We start from the raw sequence: 21002 nt of genomic DNA on the forward strand, positions 1-21002 counted from the left end.
AGGAAGCGAGTGGAGTCGCAGAAGCCCCTCCCATGACGTAAATTTCTCGCATGGATGACTAGAATTTCACACGCGGCTTTCATGGGCGAATGAAGCGAGTAAACTCAAACTGTTTAAGTGGCAAACTATGCGCGGTAGACGCGAGTTTGACGCCTCAAACACGGCTGGTGTGAACCCACAGTAATACTGCTCTTTCCCAACTTATAAAACCCGGAAGTATCCTAGGGCAAACTGTTTAAACTTCATCTATGTTTTGATTATGGGTCTGAATCAGATCTTTATCAAAAGTCTGTAAGTTATTGTAATTATAGACGTAATTATCTCAGCTTTTTGCTCAAAATTTTGTATTTTTGAAGAAACCTACCCATATTTGAGAGGTAATAAAGAAAAAAACAAATAAAGGTAGGATGATTTTTTTTTTTTGAAAGCAGAGGGTCTGTTCTTTCATTTGATATATTGTATGTTTATATATTTACAGAAGAACATTTTCTGGGAGGCATTACATTTTTGTGCAAATCATAAAAAAGCTGGTGCTGGCTGGCAACTAAAAAAAAAAACGCTGGCAGGGAAAGAGTTAATAGTCATTATATGAATGAACAACATTTAGAAAATTTAATCTTCAGAATTTAATTAATGCACGTTAATATAACCACCAAACTATCAGTATTGGCATCTGTATCAGCATATCAGTCTCAGAATAATCGGCAATTGGTGGAAAAATGAAATATCAGTGCATATCTTTATATCATTTATAATAAACGTGTTTTTTAATTATAATTTTAGGGGAGACAACCCTTAGATGGGGGACCCCAAAATTTCCACCTATGACTTCTAACTGTGGGTTCACACCAGATGCGAGTTCAACGATTGCGCAAGTAGATTACATACAAAGTCAATGCAAAGACGCGATCAGACGCGTCCTCGTGTGGGGCGATGTGAATGACGCGCTATTCTCCTCAAACGCAAAAATATTCAACTCGAGCAAAAAATTTGCATGACACAAAGTTAAATCCTGCAAGTAATATGGAGCGAGTAACGCAATGCCCCGCGTTTGGTGTGTATGTAGCATAAGATTTCACAACATAATATTTTGAAACAATGAGTAAAAAGCAAAACTATCAGTATCTATTGGTAGACGTCGAAGTTATCGTAAATTGGTATCGGCACAGATATTTTGTATCGGTGCATCCCTACTTAAAAAGGTTGACCGAAAGGTTCTTTTGGCAACAAAAATGGTTCTTTATGGCATCACTGTGAAGAATAATTTCCAGCACCTTTATCTTTAAGAGTATACGCAACTTGAACGCATTACGGTTTGAGAATATTTAAATATGCTGTACAAAAATAAGACAAAACAGAGAATTGTTTTGTAGTGTGTGAACATTAACATAAAATATAATGTTTGTTATATGTTAAATTGTTAAAATGCATCTACTTGAAGTATAAAGATTCACCAATCCAGTTTAAATAGACATGACATTTACACATCCAATTTTGTGCTGGAAACACTTTCACTCGAAGCTAAACTTCTTGTGGCAGGCCAGAAATGAGTTAAAATTGAGACCTGCTCTTTGGCTGTTGACAGGTAGAAATTTGAAACAGCCACAGACGGCTGGTAATGGGAGGGAAAGAGGAAGCAAAGCCCTCTAGAACCTGACACTCCCATTAGGACCCTCCTGAAAAGTGAAATATTTGATCACGAGAGGGAAATTGAGCAAAAATGAACTGAAACTAGATATAGTCGACTTACTTTCCCGTTGGCTCCCAGATATAGATGTCACTCAGAACTTAATAAGCTTTTGAATTTCCATTTTATCACAGAAAATAGAGTGTGAGAAATAAAATCAGCCAGTTTCACCCTAATGGACAAAGTAATGGAGAGCTGGAACTGCCACAACACATTTGGTCTGGGGTAATACCATCAAAATGAAAGCATATTCACTCCAGGAGTTTTCAGGGAATCAATTCAAACCAAATAGTGGCCCTTTTCTGTAGGTTTTTATTTCATAATGGCTCCAACAAATACAGCACTTTGGCTCTCGGGCAACGGGGTGTCACTCAGGGCGATACCAACAGAGTCATTTATCCAATATAGTCCAGTCCTGTAGCCAGCGTAGAGACCGCATACTTCGATTGACTCGCTCTTCCCCTATTTCTGCTCTCCGAGCATTAGCGAGACGCTACATTGATCCCACAGGAAAGGATTAGCTCACTTTTAGACCAAAGTGTTACATATGAGGTCAAGTTATATCAGATGACCTCTGTGGCTTGCTGCTTGGGTCTGAAACCGGTACAATACGAGCAGTCTAACTTCAGAGAAAAACCAGCCCCGGGCTCATCATCGCAAACAGCGCTGAGAGAGCTTAACTCGCAGCCAGATGGACCTCAGCCAATCCTGTTCAAACATCAGGGACCGTGTTCAGAGAGTACGGGTGTGGTGGAAGTCTTAGCAAACCGCATCACTTAAAACAGTTAAAACCATTTGCTCAACTGTCTGTTATTAAAAAAAAGAAGAAACTAATAGATTTTTCCAAGTATCACTTTAGTTCTTGTTGGACCGGATTCGTTTATGGTGACTTTTGCTTACAAATACTTTGTGATTTAAAGCATGTCAAAAATCAAAATGCCTTTTTTACACAAATTACTAAGCAAACTACCTACAGTATAAGTTTTTAGGCAACACTGCCAGTTCAGAAAGTGATGTCTTTGATGGTGGCATAGTATTTTTTTCCCACTATTTATGACCTTTGTTGAATACTACTGTACAACTAAACTGCCTGCTGTGCTTACACTGCTCTGCCAACTTTCTGGAAAAGTCAACATTTGGTTGTTCAAGAACTGCTGGCATCTTATTACACAGAAAATTAAATCAAGAGTCTCGTCACAGACTGCACATCTAGGAAACAGATACAAGCGCTAAACAAGAACTATAGAAATCCAAAACTGCATCCAAATCTTTACAAAATCACACTGTGTGTTAATAATTAAAACTCAAGAAGAACAATGTCGCATACCTGTTAGTTCCGGATAGGTGCGTAGGATAAAGAGACAATGAAGTCCAAACATATATAAAAATAAAGGGTATCCCACACACTATTAACTTGCAAAAGATGAACAATTTTATTGCGACGTTCCGATCACAAGATCTTACTCAGGCATACAATGCATACAATGTATGCCTGAGGAAGATCTTGTGATCGAAGCGTCGCAATAATTTTTTTTTCATCTTTTGCAAGTTAATAGTGTGTGGGATACCCTTTATTTTTATAAATAATTAAAACTCAAACATCATTTAACTCTTTCCCTCCCATGGATGAGTTAACTCGTCAATTAAGAGAAAACACTTCCCTGCCAATGACGAGTTTTTCCGGCTTTCCGCAATTCTGTTATTATCCACCAGGTGGCTCTTCCACAACTTATAAAACCCGGAAGTATCGCCTTAGAGCAAACAGCTGTATGTCCGTGTATGTTTTGATGATCGCTCTGAATCTGATCTCTATCAAAAGTCCTTTACAAAAATTTAAATATCTCAGCTTTTTGCTCAAAATTTTGTGTTTTTGAAGAAACTTACCCATATTTGACAGGTGATAAAAAGAGAACTAATAAGGATAGGATGAAACTTTTTTTTAAAGCAGAGGGTCTGTTCTTTAATTTGATATATTGTTTATATATTTTAAGAAGAACATTTTCTGGAAGGCATTAAGCTTTTCTGAAAAATGCTGGCGCTGGCTGGCAACTTTTTAAAAAATGCTGGCGGGGAAAGAGTTAAAGAGCTTTGATCGAGGAGCAACCTTCCGATGTCTCTGATGAAGCCAATACGGAAGTGATTTAAACTGCAATTCATCTACTGGCTGCTCTTATTGGCTTTAAATACAATCTTCAGAAACCTATGCGTGATGCCACAGACACTACGTTCATATTTTTTACAGTCTATGGCTCTGATGCAAAAACCTCTACGTCCGCCTGACATGTTTTCTTCTACATTAGCATTTTTTTTATCAGGCCTTTATGCTTAGGTTAAGTAATTTCACTTTAATGGCAATGAAAAGATTATTAGTCAGTAATTAAAATGACTTTCCACAAATGTGAATTTAGTAATTTCAATGGTATTTAACTAATACCACTGTCTTCAGTCAAGTACATGCAACACTCTCCACTTATAAAAAGTCTCCAGTCACTCCTCACTGTCCTTTCTGAATAAAGGGTAAAATGCCAAAAATTTGTGTAAATATCTTAATATATTCTGTAAACCTCCTTTAACAGGTAAAAAACTCGTACGCGCGCCATCATTAATCTAGTTCTTCTTCTAAGCACTTAGAGGACTTTGCTGAAAAATCGTTGTGGCATTTTACGGATTCTGCCAAAAAAACAGTATTTGAATGTCCAAATGCTGGGATTAAAGTAAGTGGATTTGAAGTGAAAGTATTTAATGAAAGTATAAGATGTGCCCAGAACATTCGGTCAATATCATTATCTCATTTTTGACATTTAGCATTTAGCAACTTTGCATCTGATCTCTTTCTGTCTGAATAGCCAATTGAGTTAAAAAAGATCAGAAGAAGATTTATTCTAATCAAAAGTATCTGTAAGTCTCGTCTTTAAACTTTGTTTTGCCAGGCAGGAGAACAGCAAGTCAACTGCAAGATGCAAATTTGCGTCTGCTTTGTTTTTGACAATAATTACAGAAAGTGAGGAAGTGAAGAGTCCTGAGTCCCCAGCGTTCTGCTGCTCTATTAATTATTCTGAGGAAGACAGATGTTAAATTGCGTATGCCCATCAGCACTAAGACTTTCGCAAGATTTATCATTCATGTAAATCATGAATAAAATATTTCCTTGCCAAGAGAAAATGTTACATCTGTTTGGTGGATCACAGGCAACGTGATGCAACTGGAAAACTTTGATGACCACCTACAGTACGAAAAACGGGCCGAGTTCACGAAACTAGAACGCTTTCTTTTCTCTACGCCGCATGAAACAGATGTTAAATTCATTAATATGAATAAAGCTGTTTTAATTCTGTTTTTACTACACATTTGCATAAGCCTTTAGTTATGTACCAAATAATTGAGACGTTTGCCTCTTGACTTGAGCACAATTTCGCTGTCCGGTTTTATGTTGATACTTCATTATCCTCATGAATATTCATAACCAAAAGCCACTTTAATACAGTTCCCTTCGCATCAGCCCACCGGCTTCACAAGAATAAGAGTTTTTCATTATATTTTTTTGTATATCATTGTAAACCCCTCTGCAGTAACATACAGCCATGTGCGAAAGCAAAATGGCCAGTTTCAATAAAACGCTTCGAAGATGCTTCCCCCGGATGCATAATTAAGCAGGCAGTGACAGACTCGCGATGTCATCCGTAAGGAGGGGGTTCGAGCAGAAGGAAGAGGAGGTCGGGACACCAGTCGAGGGGACGCGGCCCTTCCGCGTCGCCCCTGGCCACCATCACGTCGGCCTGCCCCCGAAACAGACAGCCAGGTTCTCACAGCAGATGGAATTAATGATGCGCAACAAAAGAGATCATTTCACTGTGGTTCTGGGGAAGCCACAAAGAGCACTGGGACATTTGAATGATAGGGCCAGCCAGTCACTAGGGGTTAGATATGGGAAGCTTTTATGGAGGTGGAAAAGTGAATAGAGGCTCCCTGGCCCTTCTTCAGTCCCTTTGATGTCTCATACAGAACCAGTGCGGCACTTTTTAAAAGGGAAATATGAAAAGTGTAATACTAGGGCCTCTGCCAATCTCTTCCTCATCCCTTTTTATTAGGCCTGTCAGCAGGAAATCCCCAGTTTTGAAGACGTATGCGCTTGTAGTGAATGTACAGTGAGACATTCATTGTAGGAAGCAGTGAGGAATAAAAGATATAAAGAGAGTCAAATGTGCTCACTGAAACCTTTGAATTGAAATACAATAAACTTCTAAAACTTGATACACTGCAGGGCTCAACAATAAGGATTTCTTGTTTTGCCTGTCAACATTTTTACCGGCCAATGCTTATAAAAACAAAACCAGTTTTTGTAAATGTTTAACATTGTTTCCTTTTATTTTAGTCTATTTCGCGCCTTCACCAAAACCTCAACTATGTCAGACTGGTACATGTTATATTACCTTGGTGACATATTTACATCAGCAGATTTAAAAACAAACTATTTTTTAAGGTTAACATGTGACTCATAATGCTACACATGATTAAATCATTTGAATGCAAGAATATAAGCACAATTATAACCTCAGGTCATTCTTGTTTAAGCAGTTATGCCCTGCCCTGACTCTAGAAAGTGAAACTTCTTGCACTTTTTACTTTAAAAAGTTAAAACTCCTAAAAATTGTACATTACACTGTAAAAAGAGAAAGTTAGATCAACTTAAAAAATTACGTTAATTGATAACGCCTAAAAATTGTACGTTTTTTTTCCAATAAAAATTTTCCAATTTAAGTTGAAAATGCTTAATTATTTTAGGTTTGACCAATTGAAGTAATGTTTAAAGGGGACATTTTTCCAAGTACTATAAGTGCTATAATTGGGTCCTTAATGCTTCTATCAACCTATAAAATGGGAAAAAGATCAACCTAGTAACTTAGTTTTGGTAAACCATTCTGTGCAACATGTGAAAAAATAGGTCATTGAAATTTGGCTCCCCTTGTGATGTCAAAAGGGGATAATACCGTCCTTAATCTGCACTATCCAACCACGGCACTGCCATTTAGTACAGAGATCAGCTCATTTGCATTTAAAATGACACCCAAAATGACAAATTTTTGCTCACACCTACAAAGTTGCAATTTTACCATGTTATAATAAATTATTTGTGGGGTATTTTGAGCTAAAACTAACTTTTTTTTACATCTTTAAAAAGTCCCCTTTAATGTTTATTTTCACCTTCAATTTTTCACTATAACTGAAAAAATTTAAGTTTATATAAATAATTTTTTTAGGTTTTACCAATTGAAGCAATCTTAGGATTATTATTAAAAATTAATAATACTATTATTAAAAAATATTTGAAAATGAAGTAGAGCAGCTTTCAATTTTTACAGTGTAAATTCAGTCAAATTATATATATAAAAATATTTGATTACTGTAAGATTTTACAACATAAAGCACACTTTATTGTCGCTGTCCGATGAAAACCACGTATGTCCATTTTGCCGATTTTTAGATTTTTCGACGGATTGAATGTCCAGGTTCATTTCCGTATACAGTATGCTTCACATGTCTAAATGGCCAACGAAAAGTTGTGAAATCATGTCTTCTGATTTTCACGTATATCTATTTGGTGTCAAAGCTGTCAATCACGCCGCGTATCTCCCGCCCGGTGGAAGCATCTCACCGGTCTCGTGAAATTTCATCGAAGCTCAGCACTGCATAGCCGAATAAACATAGCCTGGTGAGAAGACAATGACTTTCCTTCATCGAGGTAAACGTCTCCTCCCTGACGCCAGACGTACGTCTAGGAGTGACAAAATTACGGTAGGACTGTGCAAACAAAGTATCTGTCTAGCATTACCATGTCAGTGTATTGATTCATTGTCCCTTCATAGTTTGCAAGAGACATTTAATACATTTATAATTAATATTAAATAAACTAAGCGTATTTAATAAACTAAGACGTAGGGTATTTAATAAACTGGGCGTATTGTCAATATGAAACGCGATTTGGCCATTCTAATTAATGAACGCGTATAGACCACCGTTACTGTAAAATATGCACGTATGTCCATTTAAAATTAATTTTGGTCAAATGTGGATTATATCATTACACTGACAAGAATATGGTTACATGTAAAGTATGACAACGCTACATTCAACTGCTTTTGAAATACGCTGTTTTTTTTTCACTTCTTGAAAAGTAACCGTTTTGGACATACGTGAGTTTCATCGGGCAGCGACGTTATGAGTCACTTGAAATACTTGCATAAAATGATCATGCACTTATGCAACTATATGTGATATATGGGCATAAAACTATACACTTTTCAATAAAAAAATGTATCTGCATAAGTTCAAAGCCATATACTGCGAAAGCATGAGTTAGGAGACAAAGAGCATTTTGAAATCCATACAGCCTGGATTTCAATGACAAAAGAAATGTCACATATTATTCACCTTGGGATCTATTCAGCCTATGATATCAAGCTGTGGGACACCATCATTTAACTTCAGTTATAACACAGATTCAGGGGAAATGGAATATGAATGCCGAAGTTACACCATTTTATGGTTTACTTAAGATAGTTTAGATGAAAACAAACAAAAGTTAGCACTGCTTCCTCATGGTCTGAAATTTAATGAAGATCTTCAAATCTTTGGTATTGCAGGATGGGGAATATGTTTAACAGACCTGGTCTGTGCTTCAGGGTTGAAAAACTACACCTTTAAAGGAGCGGTTCACAAAAAAAATCTTATTAATTTTCTCAAAATTATACCTAATTGTATTTCTTTATACACCATTAAAATATCATAAAAGTAGTTTTGTGCAATGAAAAGACACAAGCTTAATAAGAATTGTGAGCTTAAAGGAAAATGAAAAATGTTCAAAAAACAGATCCGTAAAAAACAGATCCATTCCTTGCATAAAGAAATCACATTGTTTTTGAAACTTGTAACATATTGGTTATTATAACTACATGCTGCTTTCTATTTACTGATCTTCACAGCCTTCGGCCCCCATTCACTTTCATTGTAGTAATGTGAACATTCACTCTAATATCTTCTTTTGTCTGACAAAAGAAAGAGAATCAACATGACGGCAATAACTGCTGACAGAACTTTCATTTTTCGGGGAACTATGCCTTTAAGTGCACATCAAACACACTCAGCCCATGCATGCTCGTCCTGCTATTCAAAACAAATAAAGGGGTGAAAAACACCTGGGGAGGGGAGTATTTTAGTAACTACAGTACACCCACCTCCCACCTTTCCCACCGCAGATATCTGTAGAAAAAGGTTAGACCAATGTTGACACAAACGGTGTGCGGTTATTAGCGTGCAGGTTACTTCTGATAACACTGTAAGACTCCGCCCCCTGGTCCATAACCCTTAAATAAAGCAGAAGTGTTTTGACTACCTGGCACATTAGCTCTGATTACAATGACCTTCATTATATCAGCTAGCTGTATTACTACACAAAGAGCACAGTGCTCCCTTGGGCTGTGCACTGCAGCAAGAGTAGAGGTGGGGTCGCATGCTGGAGAGAGACGGGTGCATGGCATGCGGTGTATGTGGCTGCCCGCAGCAATGGTGGTCTTGCATGTTCACGGCTGATAAACACGATATCAGCTTTTGTTCAATTCACAAGCGCACTGTAAAGTGCTTTGAACAGCATCCTTAATTTTAAAAAGTAAAGGTGTGTGAAGCTGTACAAATAATAAATCTTTATATCCAAACTCTCACTAAATCCATCTGCCTCACTCGAGAAGTGTAGACTACAGATCATGTCACAGCAACGTCTTAATTTGCGTACAATGCCGGTCACCTTCAGCCTGGGATGCTGGCAGTGATTCTGCAAAGTAGCTGGACCAGAGCCCTAACCAAAAGCCTTGGGACTTTCGTCACCACTTAGCATACGGCATGCTTGTTAGCTTCAATTCTACGCTCACAGGGCCACGAGGCAAACGCTCTTCAGTTCTTGGCAGACGCACCATCTAGCGGGGGTGCCCACCCCCGTACGGCAGGGGAATGGGATAAAGATGGCAGGCCACGGCCCTCAAACCTCACCGCTCGTCTGCACACGCCTGCTGGCTCTCGCAGCATCCTTCTCGCTTTCCTGCCAGGTGCCTCCATGGCACCCGTTACCTATGGAGACCCTGCCTCTTCCCGTTCACTTAGCCCGGCTAACAGGGCTTCGAGCAGCAGGGGTGGAGAGGAAAGGAGGAGGGCCTGCAGGGGGCCGGTGTGTTTGTTTAGAGAGCTGGCTAAATCTGCTTGTTTTGGATTAGAGGGAATTGGGAGTCTGTAAGCACTGGTTTAGGTGATGGCCCCTCAATGGATAGTTAAGAGGCACAACATCTGCAGAAGCAATGAGACGAAAGGATGCCCCACTTGAGGGCTTCAGGTCTGTACTGTTCTGCATACTTTTGCGGGGTTCTAAGCCATTTTTAGTATACTTTAAATGGTGCAATTGTGTGGTTACACTCTTAAAAATAAAGGTGCTACAAAATGTACAAAAATAACTATTTTTGGTTCCTCAAAGAACCTTTCAGTCAAAAGTAAAAAAAAAAACATTACCTTTATATAGTCTAAAACAGTGGTTCTCAAACTGGGGGGGCTGCGAGATAGTGCCAGGGGCCCCAGTTTTATGACATTTTATAAAATACATTAATTTATCATGAATTGTGTGTAATTAAACCTAAAAAAAATAAGGCAAGTAACAAACAGCACTACTTGGTATAACTTAATATGTTTTGTTTAATTAAAAAGTTAAGCTTTAGAACAATTTGTAATTCATTTTCTTTGGGGGGGGGTTGCGAAGGATTGCACCGTACACAAGGGGGGCCGCACATTAAAAAAGTTTGAGAACCACTGATCTAAAGAACATTATACACCACAAAGATATTCTGTTTATGTTTAAGGTTCTTTATGGAACCATACATCCAAAAATAAAATTAATCATAAGGAAACATTTTATTTAAAGGGGACACCTTGTGAAAATCTGACTTTTTCTATGTTTATGTGATATAATTGGGTTCCCAGTGCTTCTTTCAACCTAGAAAATGTGAAAAAGATCAACCCAATAACTATATTTTGGTAAACCATTCTCTGCAAGCATGTGAAAAAATAGATAATTGAAATTTGGCTTCCTTGTGATGTAAGAAGGTATAATACCGCCCCTTAATCTGCACTATTCAACCACAGCACTGCCACTTTACATTTTACATGCATTTGCATTTTAAGGGACACGCCTTAAACAGCATTTTTTTTGCTCACACCTACAAAGTGGCAATTTTAACATGTTATAATAAATTATCTATGGGGTATTTTGAACTAAAACTTCACATAATAATGTTTCTAGTTCCAAGATAATGAAGTAAGACACCTTATGCATTTACATTTATTTATCTAGCGGACACTTTTATCCAAGGCAACTTATAAATGAGCGAGCATTTAAGATTTTGCATAATTTTTAATATTTTAATATTTTAATTTAATAGTACCTGTAAATGCTTTTGTATAAACATATCAGTGATCTGGGCACAAAGATATCCTTTAAAATTATACCTTTGGGCCCCCACGTACATATTCGACAATCAGAGATCCTCCCAACCTTACGCATTCATCATTCCTTTTGATTTTGTCGTTACATTGACAAGCACTTGATTTTTTATACATTTATTAGTGGAACGTTTCATGAGTCTTTATTTGAGCTCATAGCTTATCGGATCCCCCCACCCCAGTGAAGTCTGGAACTGAGGGGGGCCCGGACCCCAAGGTGTGAACCGCTGCACTAGATGGTCGATTTTGTCCAATAGGACTATGAATAGCTCAAAGTAAAGCATTGCATGCTAATAAAAATATGTACAACTCAAAGGCACTTTGAATAAAAGCGTTTTCACACTACATGCAAATTACAGTAATATACCGCAATTTATGCATAAATGACGTCAGCCTGTTTGAAAGAAAATAAAAGTTCACAATAGATCTATGACAAAGTTAATGTCTCAGGATTGTATTTATTGGACGAGAAGCAGAAGTAGTGACAGTTAAACAGGCACCTGGTGAACGTTATGTGCTCCTGGGCTTATAGGGCTTAATTAATCAAAGCCTCGGGGTATTGTGACATGGCTGGGCGTCTCTGTGTGTAAGACTCAATTAAGTTGTTCGTGAACCAGAGGTGTGACTTCTATATTGCTTAGAGTCACTGCTATCATACAAGCGTGGTTACCTCTAGCGCCCTGGGCAAACCGAGGCAATTCTAAACATTGTCATGTCTTTATCTTATTCGTTGGCAAAACAGTGGGGCACATTTGACAATGTGATACTATGCCAGGCATCTTAGTCACTAACCACCCACAATTCACCCAAACTCCGTGTATGCAAATGATATATAACATGCGTTTTTGAATTAAAGTCACTCTTTCCGGGATGAACAACGCCTCCTTTTTTAATAAAACAGGTTTATTGGGAACTCTAATACTGTCTTTAAGTATTTGCTGGGCGTAATTGATGTGGCACATTCATACTATACTAATGTTCCTGAACTATATGACAAACGCATAAAAATTTGTTCTTCTTAGAACCCTGTAACAAAGATGTTTATGATACAATTCACTGCACTGTGATCTGCGCTGTGTGATGTTGATACATTTATCATGATATATATACTGTGTAAACAATATTTGTTTAGTGTTTTGTGACAGAAATGTGTGCACCTGTACTACTATATTGACCACCACCACACCACCCACCAAAACCTTGCGTTTAAGTAAACTTACCTGAATTTGTTAATTTGTTCAACACTTTCGAAAGTCGAGATGCTTAATAACTAATATAAATGTCTATCAGGATTCTGTCTGCTAAAACATTTGTGCCATTATTAGACTGTTTATGGGAACACTGGGACACTGACCTTCAAATTATATTGAGAGCTCCACTTCAACTCGGTTCTGTGGGTCACACAATCCTCGCCAATACTCATTCATTCACGCTGGACTCTTACATAGCTGTCTGCTGATCCCTGCAGGAACACAGAGAAGAATTATGGGTATATATTTAACCACCACACCATAAGCTCGAAACGCAAAGATCTTCAATTGAACTTTTAAAAATCATAACAGGTATGGCACCCGTTTGCCGCTTAGACGAATCAACATTCAGCTAACGCGGCCGTTTTTAATGCGTCTTTTATACCCTTGCCATCAGCTGCTTGTATCGTACACAGACTTTTATAAACACGCTGTTTCTGCAGCACAATAACTACTTTCATTTCATTGTAAAACCCGTCAAAACTCCAATTAGATATTTAGAGAGAAAAATACGACTTTCAATTTGCCCAAACAAACCACTCTGTAAGTTAATAAAAAGGCATTATCATCCATCTTCTGCTCTTATTAGATTGTGTATTTATGCATGCTACCCTTTCAAGATAAACAGGGGCTTCTGAGTAAAACAGAAAGAGAGAACATTCAGTCTATTCTTGGGGAAAAAACATGCGATACCAAAGAAATAAATTGATTTATTATTGTTAAAGCATCTCACATATTTTACCAGGTACAGTTTCTTAGATTTTATATACTGTCAATGTAAAACAGATCCCAACTACTTTTAAATATGGAGGTGCTTTAAGCATTCGTTTGTTAAACAATAGACAAAAACGACAAAATAAAACACTTGAAATGGCAAATTAAAGAAAAGACTAATAACCAGACAATTTCATTTTAGACCAGATAAATACACTAAAAACACAATAAATAAACGTAATTATTACAGCTGGTAATTACAATGCTAATTATATTGCTAATTAGCTTATTATGATCTATATTGTGGATGGGGCCTTTACTATGCTTCAGATCACACAGAAGCAAAGTCAAAACAGCCTTTTGGCTATATGATAACAGCTCTATTGATGAAAGTATGTTTGTTTAATATTATCACTTTATAACTGGGTTATAAATAACATTCAACTGTCCTATATCCACTGACCATGTGACAAAATTCCCAAGAACTTTGGTCGTAATTATTCCAGTATTCCTAACATATATATATATATATATATATATATATATATATATATATATATATATATATAGAGAGAGAGAGAGAGAGAGAGAGAGAGAGAGAGAGAGAGAGAGAGAGAGAGAGAGAGAGAGAGAGAGAGAGAGAGAGAGAGAGAGAGAGAGAGAGAGATGCAGCTGGTTGCCAGTAACTTACTGTAGAAGATAAAGACTATAAATGTTTCATGTTCATTTAACTTTGAACAAACTGTTGCCAGTAAATAACATAAATGTAAAATCTACAGTAAGTAACTGCCAGCTAGTTGCAAGTAATACTGTAATTTCTACAGAATTTGTTAACTGTATATATATTAGGGCTGGGCATAGATTAATCTCATAAAAAATAAAAGTTCTTTTTTGCACAATATATGAGTTTGGGCTGTGTGTAAATATGTATATTTAAACACACACACACACACACACACACACACACACACACATACATACATATATATACATTTAAGATTTTTTTTATTTATATATTGTTTTTATTTATATATAATATATAAAAATTATGACTGTCAATTAGGGCTGCACGATTTGGGTAATTTTTCCCGTTGCGGTTATTGCTGCTAATATTGCGATGTGCGGTTGCGATTATACTAAATGGTATCATGAGTCAACTTGATGGGTTTTAAGGAAAATCCACACACAGATTAGCTAAAATGTGTATTTGTAAAACTAGAAATGTTTTCGTATTGCCACGTGATGTAGCAACTGCTCAGTGTCAGTAATCCTAAATCCAAAATACCGCCATACAACAGACATAGGTTTTTTTTGCTACCAGATCACTGTCAACCTCCTCTGCATCCATCTTCGCTCTGGTATAAGTGACGACACATGCCACACGGTGCACTGCCTTTTTTGTTCGTTTATCTTTCTTTTTTTAAACAGCAAGGAAAATCATCAAACTGTTATCAGAAAGTTTGTGTTAACAAGTTCACACATTTATTTATTTAATATAATTGCAACATTTTGCTGTCATATAATTGCACAGGCTGACATTGCAATTGCGATGCGATTAATTGTGCAGCACTACTGTCAATAGATTAAAAAAATTAATCTAGATTAATCGCATGATTTCATGAGTTAACTCGCGATTAATCGCAAATTAATCACACATTTTTATCTGTTCTAAATTTATCTAAATGTAACACTTTTCAAGTTTTTAATGCTCTAATCAGCATGGATTTGGTCAATATATATGCTATATGCAAATGTATGTCTACAACAGCCTGTTTACATTTTCAACAGAACCATCAGCCATAGTTTTTTGATTTTCCCTTTAGAAGACCTTGTTCTTTCTCCATTTCTGTTTGCTGCATCATTTGTGACCTGTGCTGACAAATTGAGTTGGGATGAGCAAATGTTCAATAATTAGTCATTTATATTTTAATGTTCTCTATTAAAAAACTTCAAAAAAATTGGAACAATTGTTGAATCTGACAAAGCATGACAGAACTACACCTGTTTACGCAGAGCAAAAACAATATCAATATATGTTAAATATGTTTTTCTTTTATTGTTTAATTTTGACATTGAGACAGACCATTTTAAGGTAGGCTAATGCAAGGGTTTAATATAATGATATACAACAGATACTTTTACTCAACAGTTAATCCAAACATTCACTTCAGATATAAAAGATTATAGGTCATACTTGCGTGAATTCTTGTCAAAACAGATATTTTTAAAACTGTAATTTTGTTTTAGATGTCTATATATCGGGGTCGGGCACTCGCGCGTTTGTATGCATGCGTTTCAGACGTCTGCGTCAGACATCGCTTTTGAGTCTTGTCACTCTTAATAACTCTTTAAACATCAAACAGGTCCCGAACTTTATCTCTCTTAATAATTAATTATTTTAACTCAAGCCCTGCAGTCTATTTTCTATCATTTCTGAATGCTTTAAAAACGAAACCAAAAAGTGAATGATGATGACGCATCTTTGCTTTAGATTATGGATTTGGGACGGTACACCTCTCAGGAAACGTGCAGATAAAGATCATTTTAGATATTTAATGACCATTTACAGTATTGGATTCGCTAGACGAGAGCTTAATGTTCTTATTTTTATGAAAACTTCCGACTCATCTAGACAGCGCGGGTCACTTGCTGCGCCTCAATTCATCCAGCTGTGGGACAAACAGAAATTATGTGTTGCGTTAATCGTGCGTTTATAAAATTAGTGCCGTTAAAATGAATTTGCGTTACATGTATAAATGTTTCTTAAATACATACATGAATGTGTGTGCATTTATATAAACATAATGGGCCCTATCTTGCACCCAGCGCAATTGACTTTGTCAGTGACGCATGTATCATTTCGTATTTTGCACCGGCGCACAGCGGGTTTTTCCCTCCACAGACGCACGTCGGCAAACTAGGGAATGAACTTGCGCTCCCTGGGCGGTTCAGCGCAAAAAGGGAGGCGTGCTCCGGCGCAAACCATCTCTTATGCTATTTTGCAGTTTCAAAAAACAATTGCGCTACTAACAAAAAAAAATAGTCTAAAGTCAGTGGCGCGTTGCGCGTAGTTCATTATGCTATTTTAAGGACGCATACTTGACCATAATGTAGCCTATAGCGTGCACAACGCGCATTGCTTATCTAATCTACACAGATGCAACAGTTATTTTTGCAAATCATAAATTGTTACAATAAAAAAATATTAACACATGAGATAAGGGAAATCATTGTGGTGAGCATTGTGGTGATAGTTTTTATTTATTTTGTGTGGCAGCGTTAAACAATTATCATGCAAATAACGATTAAAATATTTTCATAAGTTTGTTGTGAGGCTGTATTACGTTTATTTTATCTAAATAATAATTAAAATGTTTTCATAAGAAACCTTCATGTATGTGAACTTGATTTGTAAGTGTACTTTGGGGTTGGACCTTGCTTGCGTTTCTTGTGTCCGATTTCAAAGCCCCCAAACCCTTTCAGCGGTGAGGGTGGACGCAGCGATATCCTCCTGTGTGCCCGGCGTGCCAGATTTATGCTGGCAAGCTTGGGATTCCCCCGTCTCCTGACATCATTGTAGTGCTTGGCGCAGCTGATGAGACAATTGCGGCTATTTCCTCTCACGCCTGTTTAACCGACGCTGATTTGGGCGGGTTTCTCCTATCCCCATACAAAACAACTTCTTTGTCTTTGATTGCTCTTACAAGAATGTCGGTCTCCTTGGCTGTGAACCGCTCCTGGCGTGCGCCTGTCAAATCCGTCAAAATAATAGCAACCCGCCTTGGAACTTGCGCCCTTGCGTTTAAAGGGAATGTTGGATAGCGTTCTGATTGGTTTATTTGACGTTACGCCCAAACCACACCTATGAACAATGAACCTACTTCAGACCAACCCCTTATTGATTTGCGCCCGGCGCAAGACTTATTTCTCCCGCCGGGAAAATAGCAACAGCGCCCAAGATCCGCCCACAAAGTCACTTGCGCTTTGCGCTTCGGACTTGCGTTTCAGATCGTTAAAATAGGGCCCCATAATTATACACAGCCCAAACTCATATGTTATGCAAAAAAATACTTTTATTTTGTATAAAATTAATCTAGATTAATCTATGCCTAGCACTACTTATTATACAGTTTTGGTCGTACAATCTGACTTGACAAACATAACTGGGATGCTTTATTGTTTTGTATCACTCCCCCACAGTAACCACTGAAATGATACTACCACAAAGTTATTGATTGTCAGACACAGATAATCACACACGTTGCTGATATAAAATGTATAAAACTTTTCTAAAACTAGGATGGGCAAATTGATGGCCTAAATTGATTTAGAGTTTTTACCAGGAATGGGTGGATATATGTTATCAGAAAATTGTATAATCCTTATGACTACGGTAATAAAAGTTCAAAAAGCTAAGAAAATGTGTGTGTTTGCAAAACACTCATATAAACATAATACTGGAATCATTTCAGTATAAAGTACGGTATTGAGTTGCTTTAAGAGTACAGATAACAGATGGCCCTGACTTTGGGTTAAAGTTCCCTTTTTAGGCTTAGACCCTTGTTCCCAACCTCCTATATACAGTAGTGTACTGTGTGTGTGCGTCTGAAGGGGATGTAATGTCTTAAAAAAACGTACAAAATCATGTTCTAGTGATATATAAATACACATTTGTTGAATAATCAAATATCAGTCCAACCACAACGCCAGTCATTATCAACAAATGCAATAACTAATACCAAATATTACTCATTGAATTTTTTATTAAAAAAGGTGGAAATTCGCGATACGTGTTTTGTCTTGCATTCTTTGAAATGTTGTAAAAATTAATTTCTTTTTCTTGTGGTTGCTGTTAAAGTAAAGCAAAAATAGGCAAAAAAATACCATAAACAGTGTCACGAATGGAACGCTTATTGCATGCTATGAGAGTGCAATGTTTGACATCAAAATATTCACTTCATTATATTCAAGGAAGGAATGATCTGTCATGACACGAAATGTTTTCACTAAATTTTTTAAGCGTGATCTCATAAACAAAACAAAAAAATGAAAAGAAAAGAAAAAAGTACACACCCAATGTGCAACAGAAAGAAGTCGTTTTGACTGATGTTTTCAAATTAAATAATGATAGATGATTCATTTATGGTTACCAAAAAGTCTATTACAGTACATATGATTCATAGAGATGCTTTGAAAATAAATTCAATTAATGTACTGAACTGCATGTTTATCTAGAGATGGGGGATCATGTATTGTTATTAGAACGTTAAGGCAAATTAATAAAATATTAAAGGGTGTTTACATTGCCAGGTAACCACCATGTCTAGATCCACGTTCACCTGTTAAACCAGAAAACCTTATCTGAGGTTTTGTTGAATGATCAATAAAACAATGAAACAACGTTCATCTTAACAGACGTTAAAACAAAGTGCGGGTGACGTAAAATACAAAAATGACATTTTTGTTCAATAAGACAAAGGTCAAAAAACACAGCACACCTTTTGATAATACCGATAAGATTATTCACACGGAAAATAAAAAGTTGAGGTCATACCAGAAAATGTTTATCTATGTTAATAAAAGAATGAATTTTTGGGATATCAGCCGATCTGTGCACGCAAACAACTTTTCATAACAGCTACATGACTTAATCACTATATATGTACACACTTACTTACCATTAATTTCATATTATTTCCTAAAAAAAAGTGGTGTCTGTTATTTATGCACAAAGCAGAATTTTTAGGCAACATGACTAGGTCATTGATTCAACCAAAGATAAAGCAAGAAGTATACAGTAAATATATACACACTTGCCAAACTTCAATAGCTTGAGGGCTTGTCACAAGCATTCAGACACTAAACAAGAAAGGCTGGATTTTTCCCCAAACCACATTATTTTAGGTCCCTCCCTGACTTAATAAATGATGAAAGTCTCTCAAATGCACATGAGAAAGCAGATATGACTCTTAAACAGTGAACGTTCTTCAATGTTACTTCAGTCCACTGAGTCATTGACGCATCACACATCCGTGACAAACAAGTTGGTTTCAACTAAATCTTTTCTGAACGGCAGATCTGAGAGAAGAAGGGATCAAGCTTTATTCTTGCTCCAGATGTAACATGATCATTGCTTCTTTTTATCTATTAATGATTTCAAAGGCTTCCAACTATTATTGCTTTTATTCTGTAAAATAAAACCCAGCTGCTCTCTTTGTAGTGAATCTGTGTGGGTGTACGAGCTTCTACATGAAGGGAGTTGGGGGGCTGAACATGTATGACTGTTTTTTTTTAATAAAATTATCTAAATTCATGATTTACACTCAGTTGGTGAATATAATATAATATAATACAGTATAAAAATTTGCTGTAATTATGCAGCTGGTTGCCAGTAACTTACTGTAGAAGATAAAGACGGAAAATATTTCATGTTTATTTAATTTTGAACAAACTATTGCTAGTACACTGTAAAAAAATTCCGTAGAAATGTGCAGCTGGGTTGCCGGTAACTTACCGTAAATTTAAATTTAAACTAGAAAAACTAGAAAAACAGCATCAAGCAAAACATTCTGGGAAACAAAATCTGAAGCAAAAAACAGAAAAAGTTTGATGATGATTTCTGGTTCCCAGAATGCTTTGCATGAGGCTGTTATTGTATAGTTTAGTTTAGTTTAAAGTTCTGTAAAGATAATGACTTGTTAATATTTAAAATATATTCAACTTTGAACAAACTCTTGCCAGTAAATAACATACATTTAAATCTACGGTAATTTACCGGCAACCCAGCTGCACTACCATTGTAATTTCTACGGATTTTTATAAATGTAAAATCTACAGTAAGTTACTGGCAGCTAGTTGCCAGTAATACCCAGTAATACTGTAATTTCTACAGATTTTTTTTACAGTGTAATATAATATAATATAATATATTACCGGTGTGCGAAAACCCATCTAAAGTAATTTTTTATGATATACTGTTCTTTTCTACATAAAATCATCCTACATAATGTATAGCGAACATTTTGTCAAAATATAACCTTTATATTTTTATATTAACCGAGTAAAGTCATGTCAAACATTGAAATCAATTTAATAATTAGATTATGAGACTTTAGCCTGAATAGGGTTTATGCCCAGCTGCACTACTTCCTGAACTTCAGCCAGCTCCTTGTTTCCTGTCAGCCATTATTGGACAAACTGATTAATCCAGGTGCGCCTGATTATTGTTGTTGTGACTACTGAGGTCAGGCACACCTGGATTAATCAGTTTGTTTGTGACTACTGAGGTCAGACATACCTGGATTAATCAGTTTGTCCAATAATGGCAGACAGGAAACAAGGAGCTGGCTGAAGTTCTGGGCATAAAGCCTATTGAACCAAACCAATAATTTACAAAACACAATTACAAATCTGAGAATTTTGTATAAGTCACGTTTGAAATCACATTAGAATGACTAAACGGTGACAATTAATATTTTTGGCTTCTCGTAACACACAAACTGCATAAACAAGTTTTATAGTTGCGTGCTGTGGATGTTTCGAATGCTACACAGCTAGCAGAGAAAAGATAGATGGGCTGTGAATAGGTGTGAATGGGACTTGTTGATTTCGCATACGAGGAGTGCCGGTGTCTTTTATTGGGAAATTTACACTCTTCTTGTGATTTATAGAAATCGGTAGTGCCCACAAAGCAGTAAAACTCTAATTGTTTCCTCCATTTTTAAAGTCTTATCTCCATTAAGGAATCGGTGGGTAATAAAGAGCATTTTTAATCAACCTTCTCTTGCTGACGGCTTGACGTTTGAACAGTTTTTACT

The 21002-nt window shown here is 36.6% G+C and overlaps 1 protein-coding gene across 3 annotated transcripts in view; it reads right to left on the minus strand.

The window, feature by feature from the left end:
• Positions 1-21002, minus strand: part of casz1 (castor zinc finger 1) — a 293559-nt gene that overhangs the window by 170957 nt on the left and 101600 nt on the right. For all 3 annotated transcript variants that reach the window (XM_073875363.1, XM_073875362.1, XM_073875365.1), the window contains one exon: positions 12576-12683. The gene's annotated coding sequence lies outside the window, so the exon portion shown is untranslated. The remainder of the gene's footprint in view (positions 1-12575; positions 12684-21002) is intronic.

This window comes from Misgurnus anguillicaudatus, chromosome 13, assembly GCF_027580225.2.
Source record: "Misgurnus anguillicaudatus chromosome 13, ASM2758022v2, whole genome shotgun sequence".
In the NCBI taxonomy this organism is placed as follows: Eukaryota; Metazoa; Chordata; class Actinopteri; order Cypriniformes; family Cobitidae; genus Misgurnus; species Misgurnus anguillicaudatus.